The sequence below is a fragment of the Hemiscyllium ocellatum genome, chromosome 14 (genome assembly GCF_020745735.1).
Source record: "Hemiscyllium ocellatum isolate sHemOce1 chromosome 14, sHemOce1.pat.X.cur, whole genome shotgun sequence".
Classification (NCBI taxonomy): domain Eukaryota; kingdom Metazoa; phylum Chordata; class Chondrichthyes; order Orectolobiformes; family Hemiscylliidae; genus Hemiscyllium; species Hemiscyllium ocellatum.
Window position 1 is genome coordinate 7,622,193 of NC_083414.1, and position 21,303 is coordinate 7,643,495.

At 46.4% G+C, this 21,303-nt stretch overlaps 1 protein-coding gene and 1 pseudogene across 3 annotated transcripts in view; one reads left to right on the forward strand and one right to left on the reverse strand.

Annotated features, from left to right (window-relative positions):
- Positions 1-21,303, forward strand: part of LOC132822232 (plexin-A1-like) — a 541,551-nt gene that overhangs the window by 261,821 nt on the left and 258,427 nt on the right. The window lies entirely within an intron of this gene.
- Positions 6,956-7,074, reverse strand: LOC132822492 (5S ribosomal RNA; annotated as a pseudogene).

The window sequence follows — 21,303 nt, forward strand, 5'->3', positions numbered from 1 at the left end:
TCAGTTCTTGTTTGGCTGCAGTTGAGCAACAGCAGGGGTCGCTCCTGGGTGAGGTGAGGGTAATGTTGGGGGTGGTTCCCTGCTCCTGCCCTGGGTTGTCTGGTTTACAGTGATTGTGCGTGTCGGATGCAAAAACAGAAATTGCTGGAAAAGCTCAGTGGGTCTGGCAGCATCTGTGGAGAGAAATCAGAGTTAATGTTTCCGAGTCAAGCGACCCTTCCTCAGAACATTGGATGTTGCCTTTCCCCCTTCTATCAGCCCTTTTGGAGCCCCTATCCCACGCTGGTCTGACTCACATGGCAGTGTTTGAGCTCTCTTTTGCCATTACCTCTCTCTGGGGCGGGTCCAAGTGGTGTTGTAACCTTAAGTTGAAGGGGGTGATGTCAGAAAGCACACCTCTGCACCAAGGGGAGTGGAAGTCTGCAACAGTCCCCCTCCACAAACGTGAAGAGGCCACTGGGAACGTCAGAACTGAACATGATAGAGCATTATTAGAGAACAATACGGACGGCTGTTGAATCAGGATAAGTTGATGGACTCCGCCCACAATGTGGAATTTACACCCAGTGATGTGCCGCTCCCTGACGTCATTGCAAGGTTGCTCCAGGGTCCTAATGTCCTTACACAGTCAGGCGTTCCCTTACCTCCGCTCGGAAGTTGATGGATTTGTGTGTACTTTAAGGAATGGAACAGGCTCATGGGACTGAATGCAATGCTGCAACTAACTCCTTCTTGTTCAGGACCTATTACAAACCTGACCACTTGGCACCAAATGTACACTCTCCAATGGGAATTAGGGCCCAGCAAGGGTAAATATTGAGGTGTATTTGCTCATAACTTTCACAATGGCCATAAGTGCCTGATAAGAGTTCATTCTTGCCTGAATATAGTCCAGAGGTGGCTAGATATAGCACTTGGGGCGAATGGATTCAAGAGTTATGGGGAGAAAGCAGGATTGGGCTATTGAGTTGGACCATCAGCTATGATTGCGATGAATGGCAGAGCAGGCTTGAAGGGCCAAATGGCCTCCTCCTGCCCCTATCTTGTATGTTTCTATGGTCTCTCTGCCAGGAGCAGGGGAATGTCTGCATGGCTTTGAGTTTTGTTCTGTATTGCTGAATGCGATGTGGTGTCTTTAGTTGTGTGGTCTGATCATCATCACAGTTTGGTTGAGGAGAAGTTCAAGTGCTGTTATTTATTTTACATTAATACTAGCTACTGCTGTACATGGTCCTCATTGATCCACCAAGCTCTGACCTAGAATTACATTAGGTTACTAGGAATTGATCTTATTCAAAATTTCATGTAAATGTGCTCCAAGAGAGCCTCACATTTTAATGTATATTCCCATCTGTTCGAACTCCGCCCACAATGTGGAATTTACACCCAGTGATGTGCCGCTCCCTGATGTCATTGCAAGGTTGCTCCAGGGTCCTAATGTCCTTACACAGTCAGGCGTTCCCTTACCTCCACTCATTCCTTCCCTCCCTCTCGCAAGCCCAACCTGCTTTCATCGGAAAAGTAGTGTCTGTTTGTGGAGGTGTAATATCTGCACCTTACTACTGACTGGGAAATTAAAACTCGGTCCTTGTCGATAATGCATAGCCAAGGTATTTCCTGACAGGAATGAATCTGACCATCCCAGTAATGATAGCAGAGTCTGGGAGGAGGTGGAGCTTCAGAATGTTAAGAGCTGCCTGGAATTGTCACTTAATCACCTGGACTTGACAAATCCTAGGCCTGTGAGATAGTGAGGACTGCAGAGACTGGAGAGTCACAGTTGATGAAGTGTGATGCTGCAAAAAGCACGGTAGGTCAGGCAGCATCCGAGGAGAGTATTGTTTTGGGCAATGAAGGATCCTCATGTCTGGAACATCACTGCTTTTTTTAAGAACGCTACTTTTTTAAACATATTCCTTGAACGTTTGCATCCATTGTAAAACGATTGAAGATGGGAAAGGGGGGGAATGTTAATTGGGAGTGATGGTTTGTGATGGACCAGTGAGGAATACATTCCAAGTTGGCATTGCCTGAGGGTGAGGAGGGAATATATTTCAACCCCGAATGCCTTGGCATTATGAAAGTGATGGTAATGAGGTCAGCCAGGTGGATCTCATAGAATACGAGTTCTCTGATTGGGGCTGTTAACTTGGCCTAATCAGGGAGCCCTGGCTGACAGATAAGAGCAGGAGTGTCTTGAGGTTCTGCTCACTCTGCGAGCTGGTTCTGAGGGGGCTGGGTCAGTGTCATTGACTCTCCACATGTAAATAAAGGGGGACTTGGTAATGGTGAACGAACCTTTGTGCAGGTATTTCTGATCCGTAAAGAATCAAGGTGTATGCATGAGGTTCCACCCCTCCTGCTTGTTTTTATTTGGCTGTGGCTAATTGCCTGTGAAATCCTTCTCTAGTCAGAGCTTTGAAGCATTTTGAGACTCACAGACCCAGGTGATATCACTTTTCGGCCCACTGCTACATGTCTAGGGGAGGCGAGGAGGGTCAAACGTTAGCTAGATATGGGTGAGGGTGCCTGTCTTTAGTAAGTATCAGTGCTAATGGCCAATTGTAAATTAATTTTTAATTATTTTACCCCTGCCTCCTACACTGCGGACTTTGAGATTCCTCTGTTAATCGGAAATACTTTCCTTTTCTCTCATTGCATTCTCAGTGAAATCAGTTCTCCAACAATTAGACGCTGTTAACCTTGCTACTTAATCCCATTATCTGTGCCTGCATTTGGCAGGCCGACTGGAACCTTGCCTCAGGAAAAAGAGGAAATAAAATTTGAACAAAGGGACACGCGATGTGTTAACGTTTATAGTTCCCATCAAACTGCAGAATGGGCACTTGGCTTTCGCATGTTTGAAATGAGGCCTGTTGTGCTTCAGAAGCTTAATTGCTGGCATTTAAACCGAAGCAAGGAAGCTGGTTGTGTTTGTGCCAGGGATTGGAATGTTTGCCAAGAATGAGTGCCCACTGTCACCTGAGGTCAGGTATGCGGTTGCCAAATTAGATTACTTACAGTGTGGAAACGGGCCCTTCGGCCCAACAAGTCCACACCGACCCACCGAAGCGCAACCAACCCATTCCCCTACATTTACCCCTTACCTAACACTACGGGCAATTTAGCATGGCCAACTCACCTAACCCGCACATTTTTGGACTGTGGGAGGAAACCGGAGCACCTGGAGGAAACCCACGCAGACACGGGGAGAATGTGCAAACTCCACACAGTCAGTCGCCTGAGTTGGGAATTGAACCTGGGTCTCTGGTGCTGTGAGGCAGCAATGCTAACCACCGTGCCGCCCTTTGAAGATTAATTTTCTGTGAGAAGACTACTTGTAAAAAAAAACTCCAGGAGGTAACGAAATCATCAGATGGTTAAAACAATCATGATAAAAATTTTGTTTGAACATATTTGGCTCAGTGGTTAGCACTCCTGCCTCACAGCGTCAGGGACCCGAGTTCGATTCCTGCCTCGGGTGACTGTGTGGAGTTTGCCCATTGTCCCTGTGTCTGTGTGGGTTTCCTCTGGTTTCCTCCCACAATCCAAAGATGTGCAGGTCAGGTGAATTGGCCATGCTAAATTGCCCATAGTGTTAGGTGTATTAGTCAGAGGGGAATGGGTCTGGGTAGGTTACTCTTTGAAGGGTCGGTGTAGACATGTTGGGCTGAAGGGCCTATTTTCACACTGTAGGGAATCTAACTAACCTCTTTCTTGGTTGAATTTTCTGGGGAGACAGTGCCTTGGCAATAATGTCACCAGACTAGTAACCTGAAGGAGAAAATGAGGTCTGCAGATGCTGGAGATCAGAGCTGAAAATGTGTTGCTGGAAAAGCGCAGCAGGTCAGGCAGCATCCAAGGAACAGGAAATTCATCCGGAATGAAGAAGGGCTTATGCCCGAAACGTCAAATTTCCTGTTCCTTGGATGCTGCCTGACCTGCTGCGCTTTTCCAGCAACACATTTTCAGTAGTAACCTGAAGGACCAACCTAGGGATATAGGTTTAAGTCTAACCACGGCAGCTGGTTAGATTCAGTGAATCAATCTGAAATTGCTTCAGTGCAGAAGAAGGGTAACTGGAGCCGAAACATTAACTCTGATTTCTCTCCACAGAAACTGAGATTTTGCAGCAATTTCTGCCTTTATTTCTGGAATTGCTGGTCTTGGCGATGATGAATTGTTGTAAAAGGTTCAGTAACATCCTTCAGGAAACCTGCCACCCTTACCCGGCCTGGCCCACATACAACAATATGGTTGACTCTTGCTCCCCGCTAAAATGGCCCTGCAGCTCACGGGGCTTGTCAAATTGCTGCAGAAATGAACCCGTTGATGTAGAGATACAACATGGAATACAGCACTCCAGAAGCTGGCTCCTCAAGCACAATTAGGGAAGGCCCATAGTTGGCCAGTGATGGTCACATCCCAAGAATAAATAAGACCAAAAGTTGGCAAGTCTAGCCCTCTCTATAATGGTTAGGTCGGGCTAGAGACTCAAAGCTCTAAAGACCATTTCCTGTACAGTGTGAGGCATGGCCTTTCAGTTAAAGCTGTCCAGAAACATCCTTCAAGGAGTGTCTGCTGAAGAGGGGTTGAGTAGGTTGGGCCTCATTGGAAATTAAAGGAATGAGAGGCGACCACATTGAAACGTAAAAGATTCTCAGCGGACTTGACAGGAAAGATATGGAGAGGTTGATCCTGGCTTGTGGGAGAGTGTAGGACCAGAGGGAATCATCTCAGAATAAGGTGTCATCCATTGAAAACAGAGTCATACAGCACAGAAACAGTATCTTCGGTCTAATTTGACCATGCCAACCAGACATCCCAATGTGACCTGGTCCCATTAGCCAGCATTTTACCCATCTCCCTCTAAACCTTTCCTTTTCATATACCCTTCCAGATGCCTTTTAATCGTTGTAACTGTACCCAACTCTACCACTTCCTCTGGCAGCTCGTTCTATAAATACACCACCTCCTGTGAGAAAAAGTTGCCCCTTAGGTCCCTTTTAACTCTCCCTCTCTCGCCTTTAATCTGTGCCCTCTAATTTTGGACTTCCCTAGCATGGGAAAGATACCTTGTCTATTTACCCTATCCATGCCCCTCATGACTTTAAAAACATCTATAAGGTCACTCCTCAGCCTTCGACGCTCCAGGGAAAACAGCCCCAGCCTGTTCAGCCTCTCCCTATACCTCAAACCATCCAGCCTTGGCAACATCCTTGTAAATCTTTTCTGTGCACTTTCAAGTTTAACAATATCTTTCCTATGGGAAGGTGACCAGAATTGAATGCAGTATTCAAAGGGTGGCCTAACCAATGTCCTGTACAGCCGTAACATGACCTCCCAACTCTTGTACTCAGTGTTCTGACCAATGAAAGCAAATGTTCCAAATGCCTTCCTTACCATCCTGTCTACTTGTGACTCCACTCTCAAGGAACTATGCAGCGGCACCTCTAGGTCTCTGAGTGCAGTGTGTGTGTCTGGGTGTGTCTCCTCTGGGTGTGTCCGGTGTGTGTTTCTCTGTGTGTGGGTGTCTGGGTGTGTGTGTGTGTTCTGAGTGTTCTGTGTGTGTTTGCAGTGGATATGTGTGCAGGTGTGTGCGTGTGTGCGTGGTGGGTGTGTCTGTGTGTGAGCTCTGGGTGTGTGTGGTGCATGTTTCTCTGTGTGTGTCTGGATGTGTGTGTGTGGTGGGTGTGTGCACTGGGTGTTTCTGTGTGAGTATGTGGAGTGGGTGTTTCTGTGTTTGTGTGTATGTGTGTCTGGGTGTGCCTATGTGTTTCCATGTGTGCACTGGGTGATTCTGTGTGTGTTTGCAGTGGGTGTGTCTGTATCTGTGTGTGTGTCTGGGTGATTCTGTGTGTGTTTGCAGTGGGTGTGTGGGTGTGTCTGTATCTGGGTGTGTGCACTGGGTGATTCTATGTGTGTTTGCAGTGGGTGTATGAGTGTGTCTGTATCTGTGTGTGTGTCTGGGTGTGTGCACTGGGTGATTCTGTGTGTGTTTGCAGTGGGTGTGTGGGTGTGTCTGTATCTGTGTATGTGTCTGGGTGTGTGCACTGGGTGATTCTATGTGTGTTTGCAATGGGTGTCTCTGTGTGTGCGGTGGATATGTGCGTGTCTTGGTGTGTGTGCTCGGTGCATGTTTCTCTGCGTGTGGGTGTCTGGGTGTGCGTGTGCTGGTTGTGTCTGGGTGTGTGCACTGGGTATTTCTCTGTGTGTCTGTGTATGTGCCTGGGTGTGTAAATCAGGCAGTCAGCTTTGACAAATGGACCTGCTGCAGACACTGGGCAATGCAATAAGAAGGCTGCAGTCAGAGCCAGCTGGTTTGCAGGTTTTTATTGTGGACTTGCAGAGGCCCCAGGCATGGCAATTTTCTTGGATTGGTTCGATGACATGCCTCGGGTGGGAGCGCTATTGTTGTAATGTCAGCCTGACGCACACATACACACACAAACACACACACTGCCCCTGGGCTCTTTGCAGGTTTCCAGTGATGGGAGTGGAGCACCAAGGTAGACCTGCTCCATCAGTGTCACCACAAGCACCGCTGGTGTCATCATTCCAAACTGACCAATCAGGTTCCGACAAGGCAGAACTCTGCAATTCTGATTGGTTGACCAGCCTTGTTAGATTTTATTTTTGATTAGATCCCCTACAATATGGAAACAGGCCATTCGGCCCAACAAGTCCACACCGACCCTCCAAAGAGCAGCCACCCAGACCCACTCCCCTACATTATATTTACCCCTGACACTATGGGAATTTAGCATGGCCAATTCACCTGACCTGCACATCTTTGGATGGTGGTAGGAAACCGGGGTACCCAGAGGAAACCCACACAGACACGGGGACAATGTGCAAACTCCACACAGACAGTCGCCTGAGGGTGGAGTCAAACCTGGATACCTGGCACCATGAGACAACAGTGCTAACCACAGAGCCAACGTGCTGCCCACAAAGCGTACTGCACCTGGTATTCCCAGGTGATCTCCCATCCAAGTACTAACCAGATCTGAGTCTGCTTAGCTTCCGAGGTCAGACGAGATTGGGCGTTTTCAAACTAGTATGGCCATAAGTTTCAGATGAGTATGGCCTGAATGCTCTTCATTCATTCCCCGCCTCCCCCACCTCTCCCAGCCTGTGATTCACACAACAGCAAGGAAGTGTCCTCCGTTCTCTCTCAATCTTCCTTCAGTCTTCTACATGCAGAGAGTAGTGGATGTTTGGTGTTGTCTTCCTCAGTTGATGCTTATTCAATGATTACATTTAAATCTGAGATAGGTAAATTGTTATTTAAGCAAAGGTGTTGAGGGAAATGGACTCAAGGCCAGCAAATGGAGTTAGGTCACAGTTCAACCTTTGAATGGTGGGATAGGTTCAAGGGACTGAATGGCCACTGTTGCACCAATGTTCCCCTTCCTGAGATATTTCCTAGTCTCCCAGAGAACACCCTCAAAGAACTTACATTGATTTTACCCCTTTCACATCCTACCATTGGCATACCAACCTTTCTGGACTACAGTCGCAGTGTAGGGAATACAGCAGACAACTTGAGCAGAGCAATATCCCTCAAGCAGCAATAATGATCGGCTTAGCTGTTCTCAGTCATATTGATTGATTGATCTATATTCATCAGGATATATTATCCAAGGCACCGTCTCTAAGCAAACATAAACTGGCATCGGAGAGAGTGAGGACTGCAGATGCTGGAGATTAGATTCGAGAGTGTGATGCTGAAAAAGCACAGCATCCGAGGAAAAGGAGAATCAATGCTTTGAGCATAAGCCATTCGTTAGGAATGAGTGGGTGGCCCAAGGGGGCTGAGAGATAAATGGAAGGGGGCTGGGGCTTGGGGGAAGGTAGCTGAGAGTGTGATAGGGAGATGAAGGTGGAGGGGGTGATGGTGATAGGTCGGGGGGGGGTGGAGTGGATAGGTGGGAAGGAAGATGGACAGGTAGGACAGGTCATGAGGGCAGTGCTGAGTTGGAAGGTTGGATCTGGGATAAGGTGGAGGAGGGAAGTGAGGAAATTGGTGAAATCCACATTGATCCCATGGACAATTCAAGAAAGTTCATGTGGCTGATGCCAGGGATGGAGGGACTGACAGATATGGGGGGATTGAGAAGTTTGGGTCTGTACTTGTTGGAATGTAGAGGAATGAAAGGTGATTGAGAGGATTCATTGCATGCTTGACAGAGTCGATGTAGAAATGTGTTTCTCTCCTGTGTGAGAAACTAGGACTAGAGGACAGAATCTCAGAATAAGGGGTGGTCCAATTAAAACAGAGATGAGGAATTTCCCCAATGAATTTGTGGAATTCTCTACTTCAGAGGGCTGTTGAGGCTGAGTCATTAAATATATTCAAGGCTGAGACCTGAGATATTTAATCTCTAAGGGAATCAAGGGTTGTAGGGACAGGCAGGAAAGTGGAGTTGGAGATAATTAGACCACCCAGGATCTCACTGAATGGCAGAGAGAACTCGGTGGGCAAAATAACCTACTTCTGCTCCTACATCGTATGGTCTTTTTTATTTGTTTACGAGATGTGGGCATCGCTGGCTCGCCTAGCCTAGTTACTCAGGGGGCAATTGAAGGTTAATCACATTGCTATTTGTCTGGACCATGTAGGCCAGATCAGGTAAGGATGGCAGTTTCCTTCCCTGAAGGACAGTAGTGAGCCAGGGGATGGGATTTTCCCGACAATCGACAATGGTTTCTCGGTCATCATTAGACTCTTAATTTCAGATTTTTATTGAATTCAAATTCTATCATCTGCTGTAGTTTTGAGCGCCAGTGTTCACTATCCCATGTTAACCTCCTCTGCTGTAAGGTGAGGAATCCCAGCACTCTAATCTCACCTCAGAACAAAGAACAATGAAAATTTACAGCCCAGGAACAGGCCCTTCGGCCCTCCAATCCTGAGCTGATCCAAATGTACTGTCTAAACCTGTCGGTTAATTCCTAAGCATCTGTATCCCTCTGCTCCCCACCTACTCGTGCATCTGTCCAGATGCTTCTTAAATGAATCTACCGTGCCTGCCTCTACCACCTCTGCTGGCGACGCCTTCCAGATGCCCACCACCCTCTGTATGAAGTACTTGCCACGTGTATCTCCCTTAAACTTTCCACCTCTCACCTTGAAAGAGTGACCTCTCATTATGGAATCCTTCACCCTGGGAAAAAGCTTGTCGCTATCCACCCTGTCTATACCCTTCATGATCTTGTAAACCTCAAAAAGCTTTGCATCCCTGGTGCCATTATGTTGAATCCCACTCCCCTTTTCATTACGTTTTGAAACTCTTCCTTACGCGTGGTGCTAGTATTGGTCAAAATATTCCAATTGAGGACACTACTCCCTGTTGAATAGTAACTGTCCTGCTTTGTAACCAGCGTCAGAAATGAAGAAAAGGAGCAGGAAAAGCTGCTCAAATACGGCATTTTTAATGTTTTTTTTAAAAAAAGGAAATGTGCTTACGTGACATAATTTTATTTACACAATGCCTGCGCATTTGGCTTTCAAAAGAAAGTAAATATTGAAATAGATCAGACGATCAACTGGACTGGTGTAAGATTAACTAGTTTTATTTATCAGAAATTACCCAGTAAGATCTCCAACCAACAAGGATACCAGTGCAGCCAGACACAATATCTCCTTGAAATACCAAATCCCACCTTCTAAAACAATGAGCCAGTTCAGCAAATATTTTTAGACAACCTTGCTCACTTGCGTACTAGGCTAAAGGTTTCTCTCCTTCTAATCCTCGAGGTTATTTGTTTTTCTTCTGATAACTGTCCTCAGCTGCAACGTAGATCCTATCTCCATTCCCTGCTGCTTCTCCCAGGATGGTTCGGGAACAAGCGCATGCATCCAGAGACAAAAAAAACCCTGCAGATCCACAAACCCAAAGCAGACAAGCAGGAGGCTGGAAGAGCACAGCAAGCCAGGCAGCACTGGGAGATAGAGACCTTGACATTTTGGGTTTCTCCAGGACCTGAAATAATGACTTCCCCACCTCCTGATGTTGTCTGGTTTGCTGTGTTTTTCCAGCCTCCTGTTTGTCTGCTGGCAGAAGTACCTTTCTGATCTGTGACAGAGCAGACATTCTGATGTCCTGTAGCAAATTAGATTCCCTACAGTGTGGAAACAGGCCCTTCAGCCCAACAAGCCCACAGCAACCCTCCAAAGAGTAACCCACCTGCCCTCTGACGAATGCACCTGACAACTATGGACAATTTAGCATGGCCAATTCACCTGACCTGCACATCTTCGGACTGTGGGAGGAAACCGGAGCACCCGGAGGAAACCCACGCAGACACGGGGAGAATGTGCAAACTCCACACAGACAGTCGCCCGAGGCTGGGATCAAACCTGGAATCCTGGCGCTGTGAGCCAGCAGTGCTAACCACTGAGCCACCGTGCTGCCCATAGATATAGCACAGAGATATCAGTAGAATTGTCAAAGAGTAGATCAGAAACTTCTGGAGACACTGGGCAGGTCTGGCAGCATCTTTGGAGAGAGAAAAACACAATTAATGTTTCACATCCAGTGACCCTTCTTCTGTTTCTCTCTCCACAGCTGCTGCCAGACCTACTGAGTTTCTCCAGCGATTTCTGTGTCTGTTTTTGATTTCCAGCATCCACAGTTCTTTGGGTTTTTCTCTGTACTGTCAAAGTGTGGGTGGCTTTGGAAAGGAATGTTTGGGTGATGGAGAATGGATTGGAATCTGTCAGATCTGTGCCAAGACTTTTCGAAGCCTTTATGTTGATGGTGGTCGCTGGCAAGTCTCTCATTTGTCGCCCATCTTTAATGACTCTACAAAATGAAGTTGCTTCAGAGCCAACCGTGTCATGTGGGTCTGGAGTCTCGTGTAGGGTGAGAATAGGCAAGGATGGCAGATTCTCCTCCATAAAGGGCATTAATGAATCACATTGGAGGAGGGAGTGGTCGCGGTTGGGTCTTCCTTTTTGAGAGTGATTTGGGTGCCATACCTTTTCGATTTCATATTTTACATTTCAAATCACACCAGTTGAATTTGAACCATGGCTCCAGAGCATGACCCTGGTATTAAAAGCATAGAAGATAGGAGCTGGGAGAGGCCATTCAGCCCGTCGAGCCTGCTCTGCCATTCATCACCATCACGGCTGATCGTCTGACCCTTTGGCCTAATCCTGCTTTCTTCCCATAACCTTTGATCCCACTGATCAACCTTACCCTGGCTAGACATTGAAAACTTCGGCACGTTGTGATCAACAGTTTTCTCTTTATTCACTTCTGGGGCATGGGCGTCGCTGGCTGGGCCCAGCATTTATTACCCATCCCTGGTTGCCCCTTTAGAAGGTGGGGTGAGCTGCTTTCTTGAACTACTACTGTCCATGTGCAGTAGGTTGACCCACAGTGTCCCTTCGGGTGGGAATTCCAGGATTTTGACCCAGCAACAGTGAAGGAATGGCAAAATACTTCCAAGTTATGATGGTGAGTGGCTTGGAAGGGAACTTGAAGGGGATGGTGTTCCCATATATCTGCTGCCCTGGTTCTTCTAGATGGAAGTGATCCTAGGTTTGGAAGGTGTTGTCTGAGGATCTTTGGTGATTCTCTGCAGTATGTCTTGTAGAATAGTACACACTGCTGCTGCTGAGTGTTGGTGGTGAAGGGAGTGGATGCCAGTCAAACAGGCTGTTTTGTCCTGCACAGACTGATGCCTCAGAAATCTGTGCAGCGGGAAACAAAGTTGCTCTGGATTACAGGCCCAGAGGTATGACCATGAAGGTAAAGTCAGCACAGTTCCAGAGGGTCACTGTCTCAATAGAGAGAGAGAGAGAGAGACACGACTGGTGGTGAGTTTAACCTGAGGGTCAACATGCCTCAGCTGAGGGGGTGAGATTGAGATGTTGGGGTCTTCATGGTAACCTCAGGCAGTGTGGGAATTGAACCCATGCTTTTGATGTTAATGCATCGCAATCCAGTCATCCAACCAACTAAGCTAACCAACCCCGTCCACTTCATCAGCATTTGGACCCACCCATTTGAGAATTCAGTTTTCTGCCTCTAAACCAGGCATCATTCTTTATGGAAGCTGTTTCGTTTAGGGTGGAATCATAACTCGGTACGATCCTCTCTTCAATCTGCAATAGGCTTCGTTCCACTGCAAGACTACAAGGGTGGGAGTGTTTGGGTGGGTTTTATTTGTTGAAATTCGGGACTGGAAATGTCGATTAGATTTTCACTCTCCCTGTTGTGCTCAGACCGGAGGTGGAGTTTAATGACACCTACATTCTGCATTATTACTGCAGTAGGTGACAGCTATACAGGTTTTCCACCTCTATGACAACGATGTGTTGGGCTGAATGGCCTCTTTGTAGAATACCCCTCTGTGCAGATAGAGGGCACAGTCCTATTGCTGAACTCTACCATTACTCAATGGGAAATCAGATCATCCCTCGATTCAGAAAGTTGTGAGTTCAAGACCCCACTCTTGAGGCTCTTCTTCCTCAGCCAGTTCAGGAAATTCAGCATGTCCATAAGAATCCTCACCAACTTCTACAGCTACACCATTGACAGCGTACTGTCTGGGTGCATCACAGCCTGTTACGGCAACTGCTCTGCCCAGGACCATAAGAAACTACAGAAGGTGGTGTGCACAGCCCAGACCATTACTGAAGCCAACCTCCCACCCGTGGACTCCATTTACACAGCCTGCTGCTGCGGAAAGGCTGCGAACATCATCAAAGACCCCTCCCCCCCTGTAAGCATCCTGTTCCGTCAGGCAGAAAATACAGAAGCTTGAACACATGCATCAGCAGGTTCAGGTACAGCTACTTCCTGGCTGTTATTAGAATGATGAATAGACTGTCTAGCCTCAAATAGAGTCATAGAGGTGTACAGCATAGAAACAGACCCTTTGGTCCAACCGGTCATGCCAACCAGATCTCCCCAACCCAATCTAGTTCCACCTGCCAGCACCTGGCCCATATCCCTCCAAACCCTTTCTATTCATATACCCATCCAAATGCCTTTTAAATATTGCAATTGTACCAGCCTCCACCACTTCCTCTGGCAGCTCATTCCATACACATACCACCCTCTGCGTGAAAACGTTGCCCCTTAGGTCTCTTATAATGCTGATCTTGCCTAAATTAGATTAGATTCCCTACAGTGAGGAAACAGGCCCTTTGGCCCAACAAGTCCACACCAACCCTCCGAAGAGTAATGCACCCAGACCCATTTCCCTCTGACTAATGCATCTAACATTCTGGGCAACTTAGCGTGGGCATTTCACTTGACTTGCACATCTTTGGACTGTGGGAGGGGAGACATGATGAGTATGTGTAAATGCCACACAGTGAGTTGCCTAAGGTTAAAAATCTCACAACACCAGGTTATAGCCCAACAGGTTTAATTGGAAGCACACTAGCTTTCGGAGTGATGCGCCTTCATCAGGTGATTGTGTGATGTTTAACTTTGTACACCCCAGTCCAACACTGGCATCTCTAAATCTTGTCTAAGGTTGTAATCGAACCTGGGTCCTTAGTGCTGTGAGGCAACATTGCTAACCACTGAGCCACTGTGCTGGTCCTCTGCCTAACGTACGCCCTGGGCAATGTAACCTGTGCACCTCTGTCAATGCCTTTTTGCTCTGTACATCCTTGCTTACTAGGATCTGCCCATACTGCTCATAAACACAGCTTTTCACTGTACTTCAGTGCACATAACAATAAATAAACCAATCAATCAATCAATAAGTACAAAATAGGGGAGGTGACGGCTAGATGGTAATATTGCTAAAGTGCTAATGCAGAGACCCAGGTGATGTTCTGTTGACTTGGGTTCAAATCCTACCATAGCAGATAGGAGAGTTTGGATTCAATTAAAGTACAAATTTGATTAGATTAGATTACTTACAGTGTGGAAACAGGCCCTTCGGCCCAACAAGTCCACACCGACCCGCCGAAGCGCAACCCACCCGTACCCCGACATTTACCCTTTACCTAACACTACGGACAATTTAGCATGGCCAATTCACCTAACCTGCACATCTTTGGACTGTGGGAGGAAACCGGAGCACCTGGAGGAAACCCACGCAGACACGGGGAGAACGTGCAAACTCCACACAGTCAGTCGCCTGAGTCGGGAAATGAACCCGGGTCTCAGGCGCTGTGAGGCAGCAGTGCTAACCACCGTGCCGCCCACGGATTTAAATCTGATGATGACCAAATGCTATTGTTCTTGTTGGTAAAAATGCATCTGATTCACTAATATCCTTCAGGGAAGGAAATTGCCATCCTGACTTGGTTTAATCTACATGTGACTCTAGACCCACAGCAATGTGGTTGACTCTTAGCTGCCCTCTGGGCAATTCGGGATGGGTAATAATTGTTGGCCTGACCAGTGACACCCACATCCCACAAATGGATAAAAAGAAATCCCGCCTGATGGTCCCAGTACAGTACTGAATGGGTGCCACTCTGATGGACGTGCTGTATTTGTTCGGGTCTTCTGTGTTCAAGAGCAAAGACACCGTGTCAATTCTTTCCTGAAACATCAACGCTCTCTGTTCTGAGTGAGGACCAATGCTTCCTTGGCATCTAATCCAAACAGAATTCTAGATCACAAACCAGGCACTATCCCAGACTGGAATTTCCATGTCGGCAGGAGAAAGAACACTAACTGCTGGCATGGTGGCTCAGTGGTTAGCACTGCTGCATCACAGCGCCAGGGACCTGGGTTCAATTCCTGCCTCAGGTGACTGACTGTGTGCCGTTTGCACATTCTCCCCGTGTCAGCGTTGATTTCCTCCGGGTGCTCCAGTTTCCTCCTACAGTCCAAAGATGTGCATGTTAGGTGAATTGGCCATGCTAAATTGCCCGTAGTGTTAGGTGAAGGGGGGAATGGGTCTGGGCGGGTTGCGCTTCGGCAGGTCAGTGTGGACTTGTTGGGCTGAACGGCCTGTTTTCCCACTGTGAGTAATCTAATCTAAGAGGAAAGGCTTGCATTTATGTAGCGACTTCAACACATCGCAAAGTGCCTGAAAGCCAACTTTGTGAGGTGATGCTGCTGTCGTCTTCTGAATAATGTGCCAGGCAGATTGTGCACAGCCAGCTCCCACAGACAGGGATGACATCCTGACCGCGTGCCCTGTTTCAGATGTTGGCTTGTAAATAAACTAATTTTTCCATTCAGATACTCGTCTCTCTCTTTTACCCCTGTTCTCTCATTCCTCTTCTGTCTTCCCTCTCACTTGCCCTCTCTTGTCCCTTGTACCCATCTTTTGCACAGTTTATCTGTCTTTTATCCCCTTCTGTCTCTCTCTTTCACTTCCTCTATCTCTGAGCTCTTTTTTAAAAAAGATTATTGAGTGTGGAACAGGCCCTTCGGCCCAACAAATCCAAATCGACTCTCTAAAGAGCAAATCATACCCCTACATTTACCCCTTAACCTAACACTATGGGCAATTTAGCATGGCCAATTCACCTGACCTGCACGTTTTTGGACTGTGGGAGAAAACCCACGCAGACACGGGGAGAACATGCAAACTCCACACAGACGGTTGCCCGAGGTGGGAATTGAACCCAGGTCTCTGGCGCTGTGAGGCAGCAGTGCTAACCACAATGCAACCATGCCTGCTTTTTTCTCTCTCTCTCTCTCTCTCACTCTCACTCTCTCTCTCTCTCACTCTCTCTCTCTCTCCCTCCCACTGTCCCTGTTCCACCCTCCCACCCCATCCCCCTCAGGATGAGGATAGGTATCTTCCAAAGGCCAACTGTTAATGAGTGCTGTGCAATTAAATCTGTGCGACCTAACAATTTTAATTTTATTTTCACTATATCCATTAAAAGAACAAGCCCTTGGGAAAGAAAGGTTGTAAAGTAAATGATGGTACAAGGTTTGAATGTGTAAGAACTTGGCTGTCGGGTCTGGCCTTGCTTGTGTGGAAAGCCTAATGCAAGTTTTTAATATTCCAGCCTCCCATCCCTACTGTTCCTATTTACAACAGAAAACAAAAAAAAATCTGCATTTGGCCAGTGTTTTCAAAGTGGGAAACCTGGTGAGGAACCTGAAGTCCGTTCCTCATCGAAGTATCCATTTGGGATGAGGAGATTTGGATAATCTGACCGTCCTGCCATTTGAAGCTGGCTCCGACTCTTCCAACGGGTTAGAACCAGACTGGGCAGTGTCTTTGCTCATGATCTAAATGAAGGAACTGAGGGCATTCTGGCTATGTTTGCAGATGATACAAAGATAGGTAGAGGGACAGGTTGCATCGAGGAAGTGGGGAGGCTGCAGAAGGATTTGGGCAGGTTAGGAGAGTGGGCAAAGAAGTGGCAGATGGAGTACAACGTGGGAAAGAGTGAGGTCATACACTTTGGTAGGAAGAATAGAGGCATGGACTAATTTCTAAATGGGGAGAAAATTCAGAAGACTAAAGTGCAAAGAAACTTGGGAGTTCTAGTCCAGGATTCTCTCAAGGTAAACTTGCAGGTTGAGTCAGTAGTTAGGGAGGCAAGTGCAATGATGGCATTTATTTTGAGAGGACTTGAATATAAAAGCAGGGATGTACCTCTGAGGCTCTGTCAGACCACATTTGGATTACAGAGGAACCTCAATTATCCAGCATTTGATTATCCAGATTTTGGATTATCCGAACAAGATCGCAAGGTCCCGACGCTTGGCTAAACTGTGTTATCTGACTATCCGAACATTCGATTATTTGAATAAAATACTCCCCACCCGTGTCCTACGGATAATTGGGGTTCTTCTGTATTGTGTGCAGTTTTGGGCCCAATATCTCAGGAAGGATATGGCCCTGGAGCGGGTCCAGAGGAGGTTCATGAGAATGGTCCCAGCTTAACATATGAGGAATGTTTGAGGACTCTGGGTCTATAGTGGATAGAGTTTAGAAGGATGACGGGGGAATCTAATTGAAACATACAGAATACTGAATGGTCTAGACAGAGTAGATGTTGGGAAGATGGTTCCATTGGTAAAAGAGACTAGAACCCAACGGTACAGCCTTAGAGTAAAGGGAAGACCTTTTAGAACAGAGATAATAAGAAACTTCTTCAGCCAGAGAGTGGTGTATCTGGGGAATTCATTGCCACAAAAGGTTGTGGAGGCCAGGTCATTGAGTATATTTAAGACTGAGATAGATAGGTTCTTGAGTATCAAGGGAATCAAAGGTTACGGGGAAAAAGTGGGAGAATGGGTTTGAGAAATGCATCAGCCATGATTGAATGGCAAAGAAGATTTGATGGGCCAAATGGCCTAATTTCTTCCCCCAAACCTGCTCTGTCCCTCAACCCATTCCATCACAGCCACACCTTCTAGAATCTGGGAATGCTTTCTCCATCAGTGCCCATGGGAGTTGGTGATGGGGTGCTATAGAAGAAGGTGAGGTCTTACAGCAGCTTCACTGCTATAAACATGTTCTGGTCGTGTCATAAGGAAGCGATCACCTGGAACAAGAGGCACATGTCCATCTATCTGCCTCATGTTTCCAGCAAGGGGCCATGAGGCAGAGGGCCTTCTCTGGATTTATTTTCCTCTCTTTGTTCTCTTGTGGGATGGGGGGGTGGGGGGGGGGGGGCGGAGGGGTCACTGACAAGGCCAACATTCATTGCCTGTCCCTAATTGCCCTTGATCTGATTGACCCGCAGGCCAATTTCAGAGGCAGTAAAGAGCCAACCCCATTGTTGTGGGTCTGGAGTCATTGTAGGCCAGACCAGGTAAGGACAGCACTTGCCTTCCCAAAGTGTGGGTGGAGATGGTTTTTTTTAACAGCAGTCATTGGTAGTTGTTACAGTCACACTCGCTGAGATTAACTTCCCATGAAATATAAATTCCACCATATGCTGTGGTGGGATTTGAACCCATGTCCCAGAGTATTAGTCTGGGCCCCGTGTTACTGGGCCAGTGCTATCACAATTTCTTGACAATGCTTTGGTGTGGCCCTTAACTGGCATCTTAAGAAGAATGATACCTGGGCTTCAGGCGTTAAGTTTTGAGGAGAAATTGTACGAATGAGGGCTGTTTTCTCTCTAATTTAGAAGGTTAAGGGATGATATGAGCAAAACCTTCAAGATATTAACAGGAAAAGACAGATAAAGATTAATTATTGATTGAGGGGGTATCATTTGAGAATTAGGGCCAGAGCATTCAGGAGAGATGTTAGGAAACACTTCTACACACAAAGAGGTTTGGAACTCTGTTCCAAATCACAGAACACCGGGTTATAGTCCAACAGGTTTGTTTGGAAGTACAAGCTTTCGGAGCACTGTTCTTCATCAGGTATCAAATGGAGTAGGATTATAGGACACAGAATTTATAGCAAAACATCATGGTGTCATACAACTGATGCAATATATTGAACTAGCCTAGATTGCTGTTAAGTCTTTTGTCTTTTAGAATGGGTTGCAGGTTTTGAATTATTAATGTGCAAAGCTCAGAACTTCTTTCAAGTCACATTCCTGAGATAACTTAAGGTTTTGTAAAAACAAGGTGACATCTCAGCTCAGACAATGCTTTAAAGGTGTGAGGTTAGAGTCTGTCTGTATTCCAACCTTGGTTCTATTTCCAAAGTCATAAAATGCCACATGGATTACAAAAAAATTCAACTGCCTACAGATTGTATGTTTTTTGAACAAAATAGAATGTATCTGCAAATATCAACTTTAAATCAGAGGGAGATGATATCTTTGCTTAACAAAATTCAAGAGGTATAGAGCAAAGGCTAGCATATGGAGATCATCCATGATCTCATTAAATGGTGGAATAGTCTCGAGGGGTTGAATGGCCTCCTCCTATTCCTTTGTTCAGTTGGCATGGAAACAGGGGACCAACCTTGACTCTGACTCACCTTTGACCTCATCAAGGCGAGGGAGTCCTCCGCACTCCCACCCCCATCGTAATGGGACAAACTTCCCAACATCCACTTCCCTTCTCCCCCCCCCACCACCCACTTTCTTATCCACCCTTGAGGGGGCAGGCTGGGATTTTCAGTTTCCCCCATTGTCGCTCAGCATGAACAATCCTTTCAAAAATTGCAATCGGATACATTGCAACATCCTTGACCCTTCCCCATGCTGTTGGTGTTAAGCTGTGATTTTTTTTATTGCAGGGATTGTGCTGTTGAAATGAATGTGCTGTAGGGGTTGGAGATGCCTGGTGTCTCTCTGTTTAACAATTATTAATTTGTTTCTGACATTCACGGTGTGACCCTGCAGCTAGGGTGTAAAGTGTGTGACTGTTTGACTTGCTCCTGTTTGCTGAATGGGAGGATTTATACCGATTGGGAGCAGCTGAACATTCTGCCCTGTATTTATTATCTGACAGAACTAGAGTCATAGAGATGTACAGCACGGAAACAGACACTTCAGTCCAACTCATCCATGCCGACCCGATATTCTGTATAAATCTAGCCCCATTTGCCAGCACTTGGCCCATATCCCTCTAAACCCTTCCTATTCATATACTCATCTAGTTGCATTTTAAATGTTGTAATTGTATCAGCCTCTACCACTTCCTCTGGTAACTCATTCCATGCATGTACCACCCTCTGTGTTGCCCCTTAGGTTTCTTTTATATCTTTCCCCTCTCACCCTAAACTTATGCCTACTAGTTCTAGACTTCCCGACCCCAGGGAAAAGACCTTGTCTATTTACCCTCTCCATGCCCCTCATAATTTTGTAAACCTCCATAAGGTCACCCCTCAGTCTCCGACACTCCAGGGAAAACAGCCCCAGCCTGTTCAGTCTCTCCCTACAGCTCAAATCCCCCAACCCTGGTAACATCCTTGTAAATCTTTTCTGAACCCTTTCAAGTTTCACAACATCCTTCCGATAGGAGGGAGACCAGAATTAATTTTAAGAGAATTAATTAATTTTTGGAGCTATTTTAACCTCCCTCTGATAGACATTACTTTGTAAATCTAATGTACGCCATTCCGAGTATGTGACCCCCAAGATCACCTTGGACAATGATCACAACGGAGGCCTTACTAAAATTTACTCAATTGTACAATGTCTTGGAACCCACCATGCTGTTACTCAGAGGAACAACTTGGAGGAAACTTCTGGGTGAAGGGACACAATTATTCAAGAGAGCCCAATGCCAAGAGGAAGTGCGGAAAAGGAACCGGAGAAAGGAATGCCAATGATTTCAAGGCCAAAGGCCAATTCCTGGAAACACCTGTCAAACGTGTGGTTGGAGATGTGGCTCTCGGATTGGGCTCATCAGGACCTACATAAGGACCCACAGAAACCACGACCAGGGAATTTCCCAGGTGGATACTCGTACCTGTTAGTGAGTGATTGGCAAGGACTCGAATGTCAATAATAATGAGAAACTGGAGTGGGATGAATTTTTTGCAACATTTTAAACATAGAAACTGAGAAAATAGTAGCAGGAGTAGGCTATTCAGCCCTTTGAGCCTGTTCTGTCATTCAATAAGGTCATGGTTGATCATCTTATTCAGTCCCCTGTTCCCACTTTCTCCCCATACCCTCTATTCCTTTAAGCTTTAAGAACTATATGTTAGCTCCTTTTTGAAAACATTTTAGTCTCAACTGCTTTCTCCGGCAGAGAATCTCACAGGATCACCACTGTCTGAGTGTAGACATTTCTCCTCATTTCAGTCTATAGTCTACCTCACATCCATAGATATTGCTCCTGGTTTTGGATGTATGGTTAAAGATGTTTAGAAATGAATTGTTGCTTAGTGGCTAGATTAACATGCAAAGTAAGTAACCAGTTTAGCTCATAACAAGGCTGTTTATGTTTGCTGGAGGTGACATTCATTCAGACCTGGGACTTGATCCTCTGCTAACAAAGCCTTGCATCTCTTTATAAATTGCCCAGCAGCTTGGGGAGCCAATGGTTCCCCTTTCTTCCTTCGTGGTAATGTCTCTGCCAATCAAAGTTGAATAACCAACCAATCAGCACCCTTGCCTCTCGCAGTTACTCTTTGTGACCATTTGAAGTTTGGCATTCTTGCATTTGTCCTGATGAGCAGAAGGTCAGAAGTTCAACAACAGCTCTCTCCACCAATAGAAAGCTGTGAATTGAATGAGACTTCCTTGTGAGGACAACATTAGACAAAGTTTTAAAATCGTCCCGGAAATATGCCATTACTCACCATCAAAATAAGTTCATAAAATCATAAGGTAGAAGGGCAGAATTAGGCCATTCAGCCCATTTAATCTGCTCCACCATTCGATATGCTCCTCGCCCCCATTTTCCTGCCTTCTCTCCATATCCCTCCAACCCATTACCAATTAAACATCTGTCTAACTCCTCCTCAAATTTACTCACT